Here is a 20,922-nt window from a genome sequence, read left to right as displayed (position 1 = left end):
GTCCTTGTTCAAGTTTCACTTAGGAAGGTGGTAAAAAAAATAATTCACCATTGATCTTCAACATTTAGCACCTAATTCTGACTGCTTGTTCTGTCTCACCAGCAAGGAACAGCAATGGAGGTAAATACCTTAAAATTAATGTCTAAGAAGAGTCCTTCTGCTTCGTGCCAGCTTCCACTATTCCCCTTCTCTACAGACTATGTTATCCTTAAGGAGCAGTATCCGCTCCCTCTATTCTCTCTTGTGGTTGGGGTCTCAGAGTCTTTAAGCTGTAAGAGAAGATCTTGTCCCTTTCATCCTCTGTAATACACTGCAGCCTGATCACTGTCCCCCATAACTCCTACAGCTGGTGCCACAGCTCCTCCAAAACAGCACATATCCTGCAGGACAAAGGGCCATCTCTCCTGGCATCAGAAAGAGACCCAAAGCATTCCTGCTAGTCCAGGACTTGGAGGGCTGCATCTGCCATATGATGCAGTCTGTATTGAAGCCTCTACCCTAACAGGGACATCTGCTCCAACACTTGCTGGAGAAATTACTCTGTGGTGTGTCAACAACATATTTAAGGCTGTTTGAGAAAGTGAAAACCTACACTTGGGGTTATTAACTGTATCTGGGCTCCTAAACATATGACCCGAGATCCTGAAGTGGAGCAGTACTAGAACAACACACCAGAAACGTACCAGAAAGAAAAAAGCATTTACTTGTTCTTCTTGTTTGACCCAAGTCTTCATCTCTCATACCACAGCCCAGTGGACAGGCCATTAGATATTTAAAGACTTCAGACTGACAAACTATTTCTTAAACATCTCATTTCATAGGATGAGCAGAACCATCCCAGGAATCAGCCTGACTTCTCCAATCCAAGATACAGATTAAATGATTAAAGGGATCAAAATAGAGACCTCCTGATAGAGACCCCAGAGATATCACACATCGTAGGGATCCAAATATTGTACAATTGCTTTTCTGGCTTAAAGAGTGGGACAGATGGCTCACTGCCTTAGTGATAAATCTCCATACTTTCAGTGGCTCTTTCTAGAAATAGCTGAACAACTGAATAATATCCTATCAAGCTCTGAAGTGGCCATTTAAAAATGTGTGCGTGATCATAAGTGCAGCTGATATTGCTGTGATTGTCTGCTTTCTTGATTGTTTGCCACACATTTTATTGTAATTTGTAGCACTGCAGAACACAGCTCTAGAGAGGTTTATAAATCTTGCTGCTGTTGAAGTGAATAATATCCCTTCTGTGAATGTCACCTTTTAGAAAGAAATCTGCAAAGTTTTCTGGCAGTACATCCTCCGCAGCATACAGACCCTAATTGTCATAAACAAAGTGCTCTTCACAGAATGAAACTCAATAGCAGTATTGCCAACCATACAGGGAATAACAAAGTCCATTGGGAGAGAACGCTTCTCAAAAGTCAGGGTCGGTGGTTTATTTTCAGGTAGAGAAGGATTATGTTAATCTTCACAGAATCAAATGAATAGAATATCCTGAATTGGAAGAGACTCATAAGGATCATGAAATCCAACTTTTTGGCTCCACAAAGGACCATCCAAAATCCAAATCCTATGTCTGAGAGCTTAGTTCAAATGCTTCTTGAACTACAGCGGTTTGGTACACTGGTCATAGCACTGGGGAGCCTGTTCCATGCTCACTACTCTGAGGTGAAGAACCTTTTGCTAACACCCACCCTGACCCACCCCTGACACAGTTCCGTGCTGTTCCCTCAGGTCCTCTGCTCTCTGCTGACAGTGACAGATCCATGCTGCCCCTTCGCTCCCTGTGAGGAGCTGTATGCTGCCATGGTGCCCCCCCCTCAGCCTCCTGTGCTATGGGCTGAACACACAGTGTCCCTCCCTTCAGAGCTGCTCTCCAGCCACTCGTTTCCAGTTCTATCCCCTTATGTCTGGCATTATCCATCCAAGGTGCAGAATCTGGAATTTTCCTTAGTCGAATTTCATGCTGTTAGTAATTGCCCAGTGCTCAGGTCTGTCTAGATCCCTTCGTAAGGCTTCTCATCCCTCCAGGAAGTCTACAGCACATTGCAGTTTAGTGTTATCAGTAAATTTGCTGAGGATGTATTCCAGTGCCTCATGAGAACAAAAAGGAGGATATATAACTTCATATTAGCAGCACTACAACAGCGTACCACACTGACATATTTTCATAATTCTTACTCAGTGTCTACATATGTACCATCTAAAATGCCACATTCAAAAACAGGAAGTATGCTATCCTCTGAAATATTTTGAAAGTAAGATTGGCTTTAATAGCTTGCATTAAAGGCCTTAAATATAATTGCTGCATAAAGCTACAGAAGGTTCTGCTTTGGCAAGAGTTTTCTCAGTCATTAGCAGAGTTACCAGCAAAGCGAAGGTATCCACATCTTAGTTGCTTACAAATATCATCACTGAAAAATAACTGAAAGTCTTGATACATGCAAGACAACCTTGAGCTTCTTGCTCATTTCCAGCTGAATTTTCCAGTTGCAACCACAGGAAAAGACTGGACCGAGACAATAAGAAGAATAAATGTCAGCCTCCCTTGTGCAGAGGTAAGTGAAAAGCCAAGTTAAAACTCTTTCTGAGGATGAAGTGGAGAGATGTATCTCTATATGCTAAAGGCTGTCTTCCACCTGAAAAGTGTCAGGCACATTGTCAGAAAGAGAAAGCAGCAATTAAAAAGTCAAAAAGATGGGAAAAAAAAAAAAAAAAAAAAAGCCATGCAAGCACAGCCCAAGCAGATTTAGGTGCGCAGGGAGCCCTGGAGATCACTATTCAACTCTCTCCATGTCTACTGTTACCACTAGATTGAGTTGCTCACATGTAGGTAAGGGTTAACAAATGCAGTTGGTGAAGGTGCTACCATCACTCTGGACCACTTCACAAAGTTCTGTTACTTTCCTGGGAAAGAATTATTTCTTTCTGACCTATCAGAGTTTTCTCTGTTGTTTTCTGAGACCTCTAATCAGTTTCTGCAGAGATTCTGCCCAGGCTATCTCTGGTCAGTCTTGGCTCAGGGGCCACACTTCAAGTCCTGATGGTTCCTTGCATGCATATGCGAAAAAGCAAGAGGATGCTGCACAGTGATGTATGTCCCATTCAGAGACCTCTGTCCAGGCACCACTTCACACAGATATCCTCTCCCCCACTCCATCCTTCCTCAGTTTGTTTCATTTACTTCTGCTATTCTGGCTATGTACATAAGCCTCTGTTCCACATGCTGTAGCTGGGACTCTGAAATGTATGATCTCATAAACTACACTTTTGAACTTCCTTGTTTGAGCAAGGAAAAATGGGTTCTTTTAAGTAGGTCATTGAATTTCTTTACAACACTACTTCTTTGACAAACACTTGTTATTTTTCTTTTTCAATAGAAAAACATATGATTTCAGGTTTGGCTGACACATTTCTATTTTCCAATACAGAGTCTCCTGTTCTTTGGCTTGCGTAGTTGAATATTATTATAAATTGAGCTCCTAGATCTTTTGCTGTGCTGACATGTCTCTTCTATATCACTACCTTCTTCTCTTCTGTCTCAGTTTATTAGGACTGTTTTTTCACCTGGAAATTCCAGTATTTCACAACAGCCTTCCCAACTTTCTCTTTACTGGAATTTCCTCCTCCTGTGTTTTTATTATTATTTCTAATCTGTCCCTCACACACTCACCTTCTCTCTTTTTTCTATTCCCAGGTTCCCCCAGTCTCTTAATTCACATTGATATATTTACCATTTGAGTGAATTAAACCCCTGTTTGAACAACTTACAGGCAAGGTCCAAATACTTCCTGTTTTTTTCAGAGAACGCATGCAATGGATCTAGTGGAATCTTCCCATAAATTAACAGCTATTTTGTCTTCTACAAACATTATGGACAGATTCACATTTATATGTTGTAAAATAACCATACTGTATTACACTGGGAAGAAAAGTAGAGTCAAAAGAAAATAGCTCAGGTTTGCAAACTCTTTAAGTTCAGACTATTAAGCCAAGAGCTGTCAAACATTGAAAAATGGTAGAAAAAAGTTTCTAGAAGCCAAAGTCTGAAAATCTGAGTTACATTCTGCACATAAAGCTAATGAGCTGAGAAGATGGTCTGTTGCTAAAGGAGCTTTAACAGTTTGATCATCTTCTGGCTTTGGATAAAGGTGTTAACTGTTAGAATTGCACAGCACTGAGCAATCTTTGCTGGTGCTCACTGAAAAAAAAAATAAAGAGGGAAAAATCAGCTGGAAAGAAAAAAAAGGAAAGGGAGTATTTTGGAAACACTTCATTTAGGATTTTGGCTATATTGTTGTTTCTTTTAAAATTATCTGTAACCACACAAAAACAGATTTTTTTTTTATTAAATACAACTTTCTGCATCACCATGTGTGTTATGACATTTAGTTGGACAGAAGAGTGTGTGTGCGTGTGTGTGTGTGTATGATTCCTGAACCATTTTCATCACTCTGGGGAACAGCAAACACTCCAATGCTAGTCATTTTTCAGCAGGAGGAGAATATCACAGTGTCATCTGAAATGGCTGTCTAGGACTCATATTTTGTAAAGTTATGAGACTTTTCACATCAAATTTTCTCCTTCAGAAATCACACATATCTCTTTGCATTTGTTCCATATCATTTAACTTAGAACAGCTTTTTTATTGTGTTCTCCAAGATGATGAATTCATGCCAAGAAAACTAACGATTCAACCTGTCAACAGATTTCATTGACTTTTGGTCATAGACCCTCGCTACAGAGAAAGCTATACTCATCCACGTCTAAGCTACAAATAAAGGGTAACTGGTAGATCTCAGTCTGTTAAATTCAAACATCCATTTACTAAAAACAATTTCCAATATGTACACATTTCTGGCCTAGTTGGTAACTCAAACATTTTTTGTTATATAACAAAATCATACTTAAATACCAGAAAGTAAAAGATTACTTGGGTTTCTAAATTAAAATAATATTTCAGACTCTCATTAGAAACTATCCCTAATAAGCTTTTAATTACTGTTACATTCTTGAGTGGTGAAGCAACAATTTCCCAAGAACTCTTGCTTGCAAGTCCACATTACATTATAAATCTTGTTTGAAGATTTGTCTTTGCTTTGCTGCTTTGGATTTGGCAAATACACCAGGGCAATTAAGAAAGAGAGTATTCACACTGCAACTGATAACCTGCTCAGACTAGACAAAGAACATGGGATTATGATCAGTTTATGCTAGAGAGAATGACTTTATTATTGTCGACAATTGACAAAATTTGGATCATGTTTGGTAGCAAAACCTATTGTCTTAAGTGATGTCCCCACATAAAGAGGGCAAATACTTTTACCTACTGTGGAGGTTTTGCTGAAGTTCAGGTTCAGCTACTGAATGCTCCCATCCTGAGTGGAGAAAACTTCCACTTGTGACAAACTTAGCCATCAGCTTTAGCAGCCCCTGTAGAGCTAGACCCATTTTACTTGTTAATGTGGAACACAAACATGCTGACTCAAGAACAGACTGCAAGACATGAAACGCACTTGGTCAGATGCCCTTCTATTTTAGACGTATATTTTCTTTTGCATCTAAATGTTATATCCCACAGATGTGTTTTCCACACCAAGTGCCTCCCAGCATATAAGGGAAGGGTGAGAATAGCATCCATTTCTAAGTAACTGAGGCCAGTTTTTAAAAAAGAATGAGGATGTCTGTCTGGTTAAGCAATTGTTTTCCCTTGCTTTGGACAAAACCTCAGTTTGTACACGTTCACTAACATCTGGAAGTTAACCAAATCCTCACAAGATTCTGCCTTGAAAATGCTCCTGTCACTCCAGCTGTTCTCTCTGAAGTACAGACAGCACATGTGCCATTCCCACAGACTGGCTGAGGGGGCCTCTTTCAAGTGCTGCAAAGGGCACTTTGTGACAGATCCTGGTAGCATTTGGACCTAGATGTTTAGTAGCTAAGCAGGAGCATCAGGAATAAGCCAGAAGAAGAGCTACTGACACAGGGTGTCCTGCACAGCAACACACCTCCCTTTACATGAGTCTTTGCCTTCCCAATACAGAATCAATAAAAGCCAAAAAGAGACTTCCTAGACAGGATTATTTCCAGTACAAGAATAGCCCCTGCATGGACATGTGCCTATCAACCCAGTTGGATATTTAAAGTAACTTCTGTTCTGAAGAAGAAAATTAGAGGAATAAAGAGACAAACTGTGCATGATTCAGATGCCCTGTTTGGAGCAGAACATATATCAGTCCATGGGAGTTACCATGAGATGTTTAAGCTTTAATTAATGCCAGTTTCCAACAGGCAGATATCTTCCAAAATAGAGGATTATCTGCAGGGAACTATTCTGCTAAATCATCCTTTCTAGTTCTCTAGTTTTTGCATGTTTAAAAAAAATTATCTCACTTAGCATTTTGTTTGACATTAGAATAACTTCAGACTGTTGTACTATTCAAATAAATGTCTAATCCTTTGTTGGATCCCGTTAAGCTTCTTATTACTACAAGGATAACTTGCAGCAGTAAATCCATCAAGTTCATTTTCTTGTCTTGGGAAATGTTTTCCCTTATCAAGCAAGACAATTCGGGAGATTTTAATTCTAGTGATGTACTTTTATTCTGGTATCACAGGCAAGGACTCATTACGTTAGCATGTTTAGGAGTTACCAAGTACCACCTGAGCACAACTGTTCGTGTGCACACTCAGCTCCTATCATCTGAAACAATTTAAAGTAATCCTCTTTAATCACTAGCAAATCTAAGTTTATCTAAACATACACTTAGCTTTACTTTATATTTGCCTGCATGCATGCACAATTGTACTATGACCAAGCTGGTGCGTGGTAACTGTTTAAACAGCTGCAACTGTATCTAGTGTCTGAGAAAACATCTTCCTGGTGCCTTTGAGGATGAATTTGGGGTATTTATTCTTAAGCATTCATCTATCCTCTCTGATAAGCCACAGCACTTTTACCCTTCTCTTATTTTAAGGTGTAGTGAAGGCACCAACCTTATGCATCTGCTATCATACACGGATCTAGTGAGACCAAACCACTGTTTGGGCCATAAGCACAGCAAATGAAAAGTAATCTGAGTTTATCAAGATGTGTAGTGCTGCTGTGAGCTTCTGTGAAATGTCTTTGAGGCCTTTGAAGAGAAGCACTTCTAGTTTATATGCTCTTTTCTTCCTGTAGTCTTGTCTTTCTTTCAATTTCAGAAAGTTATCCAGAATCATAGAATGGTTTGGATTGAAAAGGGCCTTTAAGACCATCTAGTTCCAACCCCCTGCTATAGGCAGGGACACCTCCCTCTAGACCAGGTTGCTTAAAGCCCCATCCAGCTGGGCCTTGAGTGCTTCCAGGGAGGGGGCATCTACAGCCTCTCAGGGCAAGCTGTTCCAGCGTCTCACCACCCTGACAGCAAAGAATATCTAATTCCTAATAGATATCCTAATATCTAATCTAAATCTATTATCTTCCAGTTTAAAACCATTTACCCTCATCCTGTTTCCCTGCCCTTATAAACAGTTCATCCCTAGCTTTCCTGGACTGGAAAGCTGCTATAAGGTCTCCTGGGAGCCTTCTCTTCTCCAAGCATAAGAGTCCCAGAAGCAGGAATACGTTGCAGACAGCGCATCCTCTCTAACAATGTTACTGATAAAACATGTTCACATAGCAAATAAGTAAGGAAACTTTGGCCTCCTACAAATCTCAAGAAGGTTCCTGAGCCAAGATAAGTGGTTGGCAGAACAAAACAAAGCTTAAAGGTACAAACGAAGATACCATGGAGAAAGAAAGTAGGTAAAACCCAGCCACGTCTCTTGAGCTGATCCAGAGCACACCTCAGAAAGGCTGCACAGATGGTTAGTATCATGTTAGGAGTACATTTAATTTCTTTGGCTTCATCAAATTTCTATACATAATCTCAAAAAACAAACAGGCTTAGTTATTAAGAGCAAGGCTCTTAATGGGCTCAGCCATGTGAATAATCTTGATTTGAGCTCTAGTCCATGCCTCATGCTTGATTTTATTTAACTAGTGATTCCTTCATCTCAGCACTTCCAGAAAAAGCGCGTTTCATCATTCACCAGAATACACCAAATGTTTTAGATGTCTTTTTCCTGACACTTTGAGGTACACAATAATGGCATCTGATAAAAGATGTCACTGGTTTTTCATTCAGCTTAATAATTTACTCACACCACACCTTTCTTCTTCCATCCCTTTGCTACTCACTCGGAAACAAATCTACGTGGTCCACTAGTCTCATTTCTTGTGCATGGTGAGATGCACATAAATATTTCAGCTGCTAGAATGGGTCAAGGGAAGAAATAAAGAATGTGAAATATGTGCTCATAAAATCTGCTGATCAGTAGCTCCTCCTAAGCATACAGCAACCCTCCTCCCTCTCCCTTCTCTGGAAGGGAAAATTCAGTAGAAAAGGCCATGAGGAGGTTTTGCTAAAGCATAACCAGTAGAGTAGGATTGCTCTCATGGGTCTCTGGTATTAAGTCCCATTGCCTCTACCGAAGCTTGAGCCTATTGTAAATGCTACTCCTGGCTATTTCAATGGGACGTAATGTGATGACCTACTTGCTGTCCTCTGCAGAGGAACAATTCCCCTTGGTGCACTAGGTTGCCAAAATCTGTTTTGATGCTACTCTTTCATGCTGGAGACAGGTTTTGGCACTGCTAATGACTGCTGAAATTGTAAACTTACTGTGGTGTAATATAAACAACCATGCAAGATGTGAACTTTCCTAACAATAGAAGCTTTCAAAAACTAGAGTTGATCCCAAAAGCAAAAGGAACCCAAAGAGTAAGTAACAATCCTCTAAGCAGCAAAGATATTTCTCCTTATTCTCACACACTGAAATTCTCATAAAGCACTTCAAGCAGCCAAATACAAAATGAAATTTTTGTTTCAGAAAACTAACAACCATGAGACTCACAAAAAAAATTGTGTATTTTAACTAGTATTTGCGTATTGAGACTGGAGAACTCATTACCTTAACAACCTCCTTAACAAATACAAACAGAAAAAGTTTCCTGTGCCTAAATATACATACGTACATATACATTTATATAAAAGATTTAGCAGTGACTTATTCATCCAGAACACATAATCTTCTCCTTGCTAGATGAGAGCATGACCCCAGCAACTACAAATCATGAACCATGAACAAATGAGAGAATCCAAAACATCCTGATTCGCAAAACAGTATGTCTCCCTTCTAAGAGTGGGTTAAGACTGAGAAGACTGTTCTCTATCTACTGGATCTGTTGAATTCTCACGTGGTGTGCCTGAGTTGGTGCTTCAGGATGGCCTCCGGGTGGTTACAAGTTGTCAAGAATCACATAAGAGGACAGTTTTCTGCAATGCGATAGTCATTTGGCAATGTGGAGTCAAATTATTAACTCTCTTGCTACAGTCATGAATAAAGTTACAGGAAAGTGAAATTCGGATTTATAGGACATAGAGTATGTTTGCATGTATGTTTGCATGCTGGGAATCACTGAAGAATAAAGTAAAAAAAAAAAAAAAGCACCAAATCAGTGACCAAAATTTCATACAGTAGCCATGGCCCTGTTTCTCAGAGTCCTTTCCATTCAATTGCTGCTTCTCCCTGATAGCAAACAGATGAAAAACACTCTTGAACCTGCCTTGAATAACATACGACAACCACTCTCCAGACACATAAGTATTTTGAATCACTGCAGAAATAACTCTGCTAGGCAGATATATGTATGACCATGAATAGGTAAGGATTCACAATGCTATTTAGGCTACACTGAAAACTACCTTTTGTTACAAAATCCTTCACCACAACTTGGCTTGGTTTCACTGACAGCAATTAGTTGCTCTCTTCTAGCTTTGTTATTGGATCATTTCTTCAGTTAGAAGTTAGTTGTAGCAACGAGCTAAAGTTTTTAAACACTTTCATACCCTTGTGTCTACAAACAACATGGCACAGATATTGGTTACAGAACATCTTTCTGGGCCTCCAGGTCTCCTCTTTTGTTCCCAAAGCATTTCAAGTTTGCAAATGTAATGGTTTTTGAATGAGTTGGTGCATCTTACTGATAAATTTCACTCGACAGGTCTTCCATTTTGCCTGATTTATCATTGATTTTTATGATACACTTGTACATCATAAACATTACAATGCTTTCAAGTGCCTACATTATCAGTGTGCCTGAAAAGGAGTTTTATTTATGTCTTCACTGAGGAAGGGGGGAAAAGGTTTGAAATTGCATCTGTGTTTTTGTATGTCACATTTGATAAAAACAATCAAGTGTGAGCATAGCCGTAACTCCTTTCTGATGTCATGACACTGTACTATTGAAAATGTTGATAAATTCATTATGAAATCATCTGAGTGACTGGCAAATTAACCAGCAACATGTTGAAATTTGAGCTAGAGCACAAACAACAAAGTTATTTGAGGTGACAAAAATGTCAGATGAGTGAATCTCGGTTGACAACCTTACCAGTTTTTAATACCTTATTATATGTACTTCAGGGAATAATGTAAATAACAACTGCAAAAGAAGGTGGGGATTTTCATAACTTTTTTTTTTTTTTTTAAGACATTAATGTCACTGCCAGTTATTATGCTTAGGATTTTTAAAAGGTTAAGCTTAAATAGCAATTTGCATGAACTTAAATAAATCCCATTAGCAAGGAGAGGTACAAACTTGCTGAAACAGGGAAAAGTTGACAGAGTGAGGAACCTGAAGAGCGGCTGAGGGCTTTGATAAACAGAATTCAGAATTTAGAAATGGAAGTATTTTCTGACCCAAAGCATAAGCAATCAATAAAAATAACAGAAGAAATCCTTCAAGCCAAGTGCTTCAAGGAATTTCAAAATTCATGTCATTGCTAAGAATCACAGAATGGCCAGGATTGAAAGGGACCTCAAAGATCATGAATCTCCAAGCCCCCTGCCACATGCAGGGCCACCAACCTCCACATTCAATACTAGACCAGGCTGCCCAGGGCTCCATCTAATCTAGCCTTGGACACTTCCAGGGACAGGGCATCCACAGCCTCTCTGGGCAGCCTGTTCCAGCACCTCACCACTCTCTCTGTCAAAAACTTCCCCTTGACATCCAACCTCAATCTCCCCTCCCTCAACTTAAAACCATTTCTCCTTGTCCTGCAGTTATCTACTCTTTCAAAGAGTTGATTCCCCTCCTGTTTGTAGTCTCCCTTTAGATACTGAAAGGCTGCCATGAGGTTACCCTGCAGCCTTCTTTTCTAATGGCTGAACAAGCCCAGCTCCCTCAGCCTGCCTTTGTAGGGAAGGTGCTCTAGTCCCCTGATCATCTTCATGGCTCTCCTCTGGACACTGTCCAACAGCTCTCTTTCTTGTACTGGGGACTCCAGACCTGGACACTGAATCTTCAGAATATCATTGTTCAGAGTAAGAAAAACTGAAAGAGAGATTAAGTGTCATACTTGGACCTAATTTCTAGTTATAAATAAAAAATTTGGAAGTCACAGGACATTCTTACACATTTGTCACCTGTTAAGTAGATTTTGTGGAACTTGACTCTGATTTGGTACTTCAGTTTTAATGTTTCAAGACACTTTGTAAGCACTACTCCTATGAGAGCAAGCTAGATACAGGAATCATTAAAATACAGGAACGTCTGTTGATGGTACAACTAATAGCAATGCAAGTATTAGAGCTCTGTAACTCACTGCTTACAAAATGAACTCATACAAACTATGCCAAGGAACAGGTGATTTAAGTGATTGGAGTTATTATGCATTTAACACACTGAAAACAGCTTACGTTGCAGGAAAACAAAACAAAACAGCATCTGTCTCAAGCTTTCCCAAGGGTGGACAGTTTGGACTAATAAGAGCCCAGCAGCTCCAGGGGAAAAAAAAAAACCAAAAAGTAAACAAGGAAGACGGAAAACAAAACAAAACCATATACTGCAAAAATATTAAGTTTCCAAATGGAAATGTTTTGAAGTTCACAGTAAGGAATAGGGCTTGGGAGAGCTAAAGGTCACCATACTCCTTCCCTGAAGCAGTGATGCTAAACGCTGGGAGTGGATGTAGCCCCACAGGTCACACCTTCTGCTCTGTAGCACATTCTTTTGCAGACTGCATCTGTTCTCTGTTGGTTTCTGCACTCTGAGTTTTCTGTTTGACTTGATGAAGCTTAGTGTTTCAGCTCTGACCTACGAAACAATTGTTAATGCTGCAGAACCTCTTTAACTAATTGTGTTTCTTCCATTTGAGACAACAGTTCTGCCTCATCACTATTATGCCCAGGTAGCATAACAGTATTCAGTTCCCAATTGTTATTATGCATTAGTCTTGAAACAGCTCCAAAGGTGTCAGGGGAGCATTTGTGTGGTCTGATCCTATGGATCAGCATTAGGTCCTTATCTATTACCTATTACCAAGAAAGACCATGCAGGATATTAATACTGAGATCCCAGCTTATCTTTCACCCAACAAACTCCACAAAGAATTGTGGAAGGACAGGGAATAGACTGTCAAGCATGGGAGGAGTAAGTGGGTGAACTGAGCTGAGGAACTATTTCCAGTGCATCAGGGTCACATGTAAGTAAACAAGGAGAATGAATTCTATCTGAAGGTACTGAGCAGGACTCTTTCAGAGAAAATATAGGTCTGAGATCACAGGAACATTTCTTTGGATTCTAGGTATTCATAAGAACATGGAGGTATTTTGATGAGGTTGCTATATCATACAGATGCAAACTGATTCCACGTATAACGGCACAGAAATTATTATGCAATAGAGCAGATATTAGCATTGTAACAAAGTTGCCCTAACAAGTTTTCCACAAATCCCTAATTTCCCATGACAGAAGCAGCTGCTTTGCCCTGATTTATTGATGTTCCATCCTTTCCTACTGAATGGTTTATACAAGATGTGGTTGTATATGCATTTGCACAAGCTGTGTGATTCCTGAGATTAAGAGCATTCTCTGGTCATCCAGAAATCTGATTGAGTTAAAATATTTGCCTGACTCCATAGGCCTGGCAGAGTTCATCCTGTCAAACTGTTAAAGAAAAACTTCAGTGCTCTAACATACTTATTAAGAAAGCATAAAAGAAAGAAAATCATGACCTCCAGGAACACTGAAAACCAGACACCTTGGCTTGCAGCTGTGATTTGAAAGACATTTCAATCCCCGTGCGTTTGAGATATCCAAATATTTTAAATATCTTCCAATTACTTCAGTTGTTTTGACTACATTATGGATTCTCAGCTGCTGGGCTCCATCTGGGGCGCTTCACCTCAGATTAAGAGAGTCACACAGCTCTCGATTTCAGCATGATAAGTAGATGTCACTGCGGCTGTACTGTAGGTAAGTCTTCTATAGCCCCACTGACACAGAAAACAAAAAGCAAGCCCACTCTGGTCAGCAGATACATTACTAAATTCCCTTAATGTCTATGCTGAAAAGCTGGAGAGCTGAACTGAACCCACAAAATCCAGTAGTTTATCAAGCTATTTTTGCACACTGAGATTGAGTTATGTCCCTGGATGACAGCAGCATTTTTGTTTTTCTTCTCCCAAACTTGTCACTTAACTTACACACCAAACAGAAACCTGAGAACAGAGCAATGTGGGTTAAAAAGAAACTGGGAAAAAAAAGGAAAGAAAAGAAAAAACTGCACATGGGAGAGAAGAGGAGGATACGAAGAAATTTTCCATCACCTCTCCACTTGAGGAGCCTGTTATGCAGGCAGTAACCTACTGGTATGGTTCTAGATGCCTCTCTCGGACATTATATTTGCCCTTTGGGAAATGGAAAAGGAGGTTATTTACTTTCAGCGATGAACAGTAAGAAACTCTGCCAGTGGGAACATATCTGACCACTGCAGGATTTGTTGGTTTGTCCTTAGCAGCAGCTGGTTCAGGACTCCAGCAGAATTCTACCCTTGTCCCAGGTCTGAACTGTGCCATCACTTCCAGTCAGCACATCTGTCCTCACACAAGAAGCGTGAAGATGCATATACACACATTCTTCGGATGGTCCAAACTTTGCTGCTTTAGATTCAGCTTTAGCTTTTCCTCAGTCTTTACTCCCCACAAGTAAACAAGAGCAAAGGCAACCTGCTAGACCCAAAGCAAGCAGCAGCATGGGTTGATCCTTCAGGCTGAATATTAAAAGAAAATTTCTTCCTCAGAAGTGTGATGAAGCACTTAGAACAGGTGGCCCAGGTATGTGGTGGAGTCACCACACCTGGAGGTGTTCAAGAACCATGGAGACGTGGCACTGAGGGATGTGGTTAGCAGGCATGGTGGGGATGGGCTGACGGTTGGACTTGATGATCTTAGCACTCTTTTCCAACCTTAATGGCTTTATGATATTCCTGCGCTGCACCTCTCAGGATGACAACAGAAAGCAGCAGCATTTTCATTCAACAGAACCCAGAGATAGGTGTTCTGCATGTCTGTTCTTGCTACCATCAGTGCATATTGAGAACACTGTCACTCACTACTCCCACAGCCATAGCTACAAATGTTATTATTAGCCATAAAATTATCCAGCACATTTTTCAATCTGGTGGTAACGTTTGACTTCCTGACCTGCTATGGTAATGAATTCCATAGGCTGACTTCACACCACATGGAGAAGTACCTCCTCTAATTTGTTTTAAATGCATTGGCCATTAACTTCATTCAGTGACCCATGTATTCTCTTCTAATATGAGAGAGCAACTTTAACAACGTACTTCTTGATTTAAACACATTTGTTAAATCTCCTCTACTATCTGCTGTCACTGCTAGATACTATTTCAGTCAAACAGTCTTCAGGAATGGAAAAGTAAGATCAAGAGAAAGGAGTAGATCATAGAACATCCCAAGTTAGAGACTCAAAGGATCATTGAGTTCAACTCCTAACTCACACAGGAACACCCAAAAATCAGACCAGTGAAGATTACGACAGCATCTGAAGCATAAAAACTTATGAGCAATACAAAGACAGGAGGTAGTTATAACAGCTGCTGCCCGCAACTGCCCCAAATACTGAAGAGAAAAAAACAATGAAATCTACTCTCTAGTTTCATCACTAAGAAAACTGAGTTATTTCAACAGCGTGGATAAAGTAGGTGGGCATAAAATAACAAATACATATATGTGTATGCATGCACACATACACAATTACACGTACTAAAATTGTTCTTTGGAGAATCTTGACTCAGGTATTAATTTACATCTTGGTGCAGCACTTCAAATAAGGCCAGGAGAAAATTACTCATTTAAGCACTAATGATTTAGGTACAGATCATCTCTTAAGGATTAAAGCTGCCTGCAAAGAACTGCTGGCCTTCAGCTATACTTTCCTTAGAAATTCACTGCACAGAAATTTTTACTGACATTTTAGGCAAGGAAGGTAGACCGGAGGGTGGAGAAACTGGGCTTACTTAGACTGGGATAGAAAAGATGTTTTCATTTTTGGAGGACAGAGAGCATTTTTAGTACACACAAAGGTCCTGCATTCAGACCCTTTGCACCATCAGCAGGTTGTTTGGCTTCAAGTTAAAGCAGCTTTGCAAAGCCCCACAGATCAGCTCAGCATGCAAGGCTGACACATCTGATGCTCCAAACAGCTTGGCTGCTCTTGGTTTGGTGTGCTGCTATTCAGGAAGTGTACACAATATAGCATGATTTATAGAGTGGAAACGAAGGGGTTTTGCAGCTATATCCATCATCTGTCTATGCAGTGACTCACTGAGAGTATACCAGGGCCTAAATCAGGAGGGGGACCAGGCTGTGGCTGGCAACAAAAAAGGTAAACCAACCCTGAGCTAAGTGAATTGCTTGCCTTTTAAATGACTGAAATCTGCTGGAAGAAAGCAGAGACCCAGTCCAGAAGAAAACCTCATCCCTCTCCATCACCTCACAGAAGGACATGCACTGCAGCAAAGAAAGTGTCAAAGAGAATAAAGATCAGAGGGAGGAGAACTGTCAACTGTTCTACTACCACCCGAAGTTTTTCTACCATTTTAAAGCCTCTCCTGGAAGAGCTTTGTAATTCAACAAAAATTTAAGCTTTTAAAAATCATGAGAAAATTAAAAATGTATGAGTGAACACAGGCAGAGATGGTTTACTGGGGGACTCATCTTGTTTTTGAAGTTTGTCTTCTAGGTATGGTCTCTAATTTTTGAGGTCCAATTCACATCCAAATATGATGTGAACATTCATTGTTCAGTAATCATATAAGGTTGGGGGGAAAAATAAATATTAACTGAAAAATTGATGGTTTCTGGGAAAAATCAAGGAAGGATAGACTAGACTCAAAGGTACCATTGACATTTTTTGCAGGAGTGAGGTAAATATCTCACTGCTGACTGCACTTGGAGACTGCAGAGTCACATGGATACTCACAAGTTTCTGCAATTATCCACAGTAACCAGTGCTGTCAACCCCAGTTTTACTGGGACAGATCACTTGCCAAAATGTTCATGAAGCACTTTGATAATTGACCTGTGAACATATGGATCTTAGAATATGCCTACCAGCTCATTCCTAATAATAAATGACAAGCAACCAGCCTGGGAGCAGAAGTTGTACCAACAACAGATAAAACAGCCTGACCTTTGGGCTGACCATTTAACATATTTTTTCTGGGCCAACCTCATTTGCCCTCTTCCAGATCACAGTGAAATGAGCACTATGATTCACTAGAGGAAGGGCAGCAGGCCTGACTATCGCATGCTGTTTGCTTAGAAATGTGACAAGCACAGGGCAATAAGGACTTTCAAAAATACGTGGGCTTGAAGAGCCTGGAAGATGCACCCAGTCATGTAGCAAATGAATAATCCTTTGGGTCTGCTGAGCATTGGCCTTGCTCACCCTCCACAACCATGCAGCCCTACAGCAAAGGGCCAGACTTCACAGCTGTAGATTGCTGGAGGAAAACATCACTGGAATGTGATACCTTTTCTGTTAAATCCTCCAGCTACACCTGCACAACCAAGACATGGAACATCTGTGTCCCCAGGGGTTCACATCATACACTGGATTTATTATTATTTTTTTATCACAGTCACTCACTTGACTGAAATTCACATTCCATAAGATTTGGTAGATCCTGCTGCTCTTTTGTCTTCAGATCTGGGCAGAGTACTTTCCTGAAGCATTGCTTCAAGGCAGAGTGAAAATCTATGGCGTAGGCCCTGCTGGAGGCATAAGATTTCATAGTTTCTGTCCAAAGCTATGGATGAAAGTCTGAGCAATATACAAGTTCTTATTCATACCACTAAGACCAGGCATCTTACTATTTACCTCACAGAGCAATGGGCTGCAAACTGTCCTAACCAGGAAACCAACATTCTAGAGTAATGTGGTCACCCCCACGTGAGGGGGATACAGAAAGAATTTAGGAGCCAGAGAGACTGGAGAGGAAGAAGGTTGTTCACTGTTTAGAAATCTCACTACTCATGCAAACTTTGCCCCTAGGCTGAAGGATGTTTGTTTCAGCCTTTGCCTGCTGGATTTTTGTTGTTTGCCTTACTCTGTAGTCAGTTGTAGGAGGACTCCTTTCATCTCATTAGGAAAATCCTGCTTCAGGTTTGAAAGAAGAATACTGCACAGAATGATTAAAGCTTTTTTTTCCCCCCCATTTACCTTTTATTATCCAGACTGTTCAGTCAGTAGTAACTGAACTTTGAAAAGTTGACACGTAAGAATATCTTAATTTATTGAAAGAAAGAAAATTAAGGAATAATATTGAGGCTAGATTAATCTTTCATAACTCCACCCTCCCATGGATAATTCCATGGCATCTTCAGTTTCTCTATAAGTAATTACAGTGAGGGTGGCGAGGCATTGGAACAGTTTGCCCAGAGATGTGGTTGATGCTTCATCCCTGGAGACTTTCAAGGCAAGGGTGGAACAAGCCTTGGGCGACCTGATGTAGCTGTGCATGTCCCAGTTCTTGCAGGGGAGTTGGATTAGATGTCTTTCTTTAAAGGTCTCTTCCAACTCCAAGGATTCTATGATTCTATGATCTACCGACAGAAGCATTGCAAGATTATAATAAACGAACTGATGATTGGAATTTTAGATTTTCATTCTGTGCACATTTATATTTCCACTGGGAGCTGAAATTTCTTCTTTGATTTCATTTGAAAGCCATACCACTTTCAAAATGTTGTTCAGACTTTAAACGCTTATTAAAAAACGCTTTAAAAAAAAATTAAAGTAGTCTTTAAAGGAAATACACTCATTTTTGCTTGTAACATAATAACATTCCTGTTGTGTTTTTTTTTTTTTAAGAGTTTGCTGTGGAGACGCATAACAGTGGCCAGATTAATAAGCTGATTAGCTTAATATAACTGTGGAATAGTAAAACTAAAACCATTTGCTACGTTTTTATGTAGAGATCATGCATTGTTCATACATAAATACTTAAGGCAGTTATTCTAGGAAGTCTAACACTAAACAGAAAATATCTAAGACTAAACACAGATTAAATGTTACTTAGTCTTAAAGAGATTAAGAGAAAAAATACCACCTTAAGAGGAAGTATGAATTAAGGAAAAGGGTTTTATCTCTTGCTGTTAGGCAACTTCTCTGTAATATCCAAAGTTTTGAAAATTTTATGAAAAAAGCTAGTACTAAAAGGAATAAGTACAATGCTAGAAAGCCAGGCTGGAACTGAGCTCCATAAATTGTCACATTCAAGCACCTACACAGGAGGAGGGCCAAGATTTTTTTTTGGTCAGAATAGAAAGAAACCTGCTTTGCAGAGAAAAGATCTAAAAATATTTAAAAGACTTGATTAGCGGAGGAAGAAAGCACTTAAAACTGTAGGTTTCTCTCTTTGAAAGAGGCAACTTCAGACAACACACTGTTAAGAGCCTATTTATTTATTCTTTCATTTGACTTGAACTTCGCTGCATTCTTTTGCTTTGTACAAGTAGGCCTCTTCCAAAACGCAGTCATATGCTGGTGCTTTCTTCCTTTCAGAAAAGGATATCTTCAGTCTAATCATTACATTGTTCAGGAGACAGTTGCCCTCATGCGAGATATTGCAGATGATTGCTTGACATTAGATCTAAGGATTTACAAACTGGTACTTAGAGCACCTTTGCAATTTGCAGTTGGCTTATGTTCCATATAAAGCATAAACAACCACCAAACACTCAGAAAAGCATGCACAAAAAATTCCAACTGAAAAATAGAGAAGATACAGAAGAGGCTCGAGAAGTTGCATGCCAAATTCCTTTAACAAATATAATTTTCTAGCTTCCAGTGGTGGATGTTAAGGCAGTAACAAACTTGTTGCCTTAAACAGCTCACCTGGGGCCTCCACTTACACTGCTTCCTAGGGTGTTTTGTGGCCCGTTTCAGCTCAGAGCTGGGCATTTATTTCTAAACTGAGATGTAGGTGTTCTCATTCCAGGTCTGATCCTGAGCTGTTGTTTGAGGCTCTCTTGGCTCAAACTCAGTCCTGAACTCTTTTGATCACTGTTGAGAGAACTGATTGCTTGCACAGTCCTTCTGTACTGAACTAGCTCAGGAGCTGTGGGACTGTGCCATGTTCACCCATAATGTGGCCATCTTCAATAAATAGCTTGTTTTATAGAGGAGTCAACCAGGCCTGCTTTCTGACAGTAGTTTTGATATTTTGTGTCACGTTCCTAGACAGCTGAGATGCCTTCATTATTCCATTTCACTAAAACAGAAGTAAAATCAAACTAGCTAATACCCTTGTAGTCTTCAAGTGATGTCTTGTTTAATACATTTTAGAAAATATATTTTAAGTTTCACACAAATTTATAGTAAAGTGTTATTACAATAATAAACAGTTATTTAATTAACCAGTTTTGATAGCTCTCATTAAAATTACCATGGAGCTTTCAGTAAACTTTGTCAGAAAACTAATATTTAAAGAACATGAAGAAATTTACTTACCAAACACTCTAGTTTACATCTATAAATCCAGGTGCTTTATACATTTTAACTGATCTGCTCCTTATTTATGTTTCAGGAATAACACGCTCGCTTTGCAGATAAAGAGTCTAGAGGAGGGCATGTGCTGCACAAGCATACATCTCCCTTGGAATCCTCCACATTTTAGTATCCAGCTCATATCTGCTGCAAACAGCCAGTCAATAAGTGCTGTTAGCACGTAACATGCTATTTGTCCACACTACTACAAGATTTTGATTGATCGTTACATGTTTAATTGGGCTTGCTGTTGCACTCTCATCTCTACACACATCAATGAATGAGATTAAAAAAAGAAATAATGCAATTCATTATTTTACAGTGAGGTCAGCCCTTCTCAAGAGCTGCTTCATAAAGTAATCCTGAAGTGTTTGGAAAGGAAGGCAGTAAAACCGCTCCAAAAATATTTTAACCCAAGCACCAAAACTGCTATCTTTAATTTCCATGGTTTCTCCTCTCAAGTTCATGACAGACTTTCAGCATCTCCGAACAAGCAGAAAGGAAAACATCTACATGAAGTAAGAGCTCTGCTCTCCCAATGCTGCCTCCAGTTGGGGTTACAGCCTACTCCAACACAAAGAAACACTGCTCCTTGCCACCAATAGCCTTCTCTGCCCATCTGAGGTTGTGACAGGGTTACTGCTGAAGGGAAACAAATAGATAACACTTCCAAGAACACTTCCAAACCATCTGTTTTTTTTTTTTTTTAGTTACAAAGGTAGCACTTGGGTATCAAAATCTAAAAAGACTCAATGTTTTTCAACTGCTGCTTATTTCTTACATATACCCGGGCAAGACCAGAACAGTTCCCTGCTAATAGGTTAGTGAGAAATCAAATGTGTGGTACCTAACTATCGTGACACTGATTTCTAGGGAAAAAGAAGGTACTGTCATGTGCACACAGGCTGCTGGAAAACCCCAGCTAGCACCATCTTAGCTCTCTGCACCAGATTAAAAGAGGAAATGAG

General features: G+C 39.8%; 1 protein-coding gene and 1 long non-coding RNA gene across 13 annotated transcripts in view; both read right to left on the bottom strand.

Annotated features, from left to right (window-relative positions):
- The window catches only part of LOC116231128 (uncharacterized), a 196,266-nt gene that overhangs the window by 119,388 nt on the left and 55,956 nt on the right, over nucleotides 1-20,922 (bottom strand). The window lies entirely within an intron of this gene.
- The window catches only part of LOC116231127 (uncharacterized), a 47,835-nt gene continuing 38,322 nt past the window's right edge, over nucleotides 11,410-20,922 (bottom strand). The window contains exons 4-6 of one of the 5 annotated variants that reach the window (XR_016466001.1): nucleotides 19,919-20,098; nucleotides 17,054-17,175; nucleotides 12,202-15,912 (exon numbers count right to left, since the gene is read on the bottom strand). This is a non-coding gene — a long non-coding RNA (uncharacterized LOC116231127). The other 4 variants (XR_016466000.1, XR_016466004.1, XR_016466005.1 and 1 more) reach the window with 4 other exon arrangements.

This window comes from Phasianus colchicus, chromosome 4 (genome assembly GCF_987193195.1).
Source record: "Phasianus colchicus chromosome 4, bPhaCol1.hap1.1, whole genome shotgun sequence".
NCBI lineage: Eukaryota > Metazoa > Chordata > Aves > Galliformes > Phasianidae > Phasianus > Phasianus colchicus.
The sequence above is the reverse complement of the archived record's forward strand: the minus strand, read 5'-3'. Positions and strand labels throughout refer to the sequence as shown.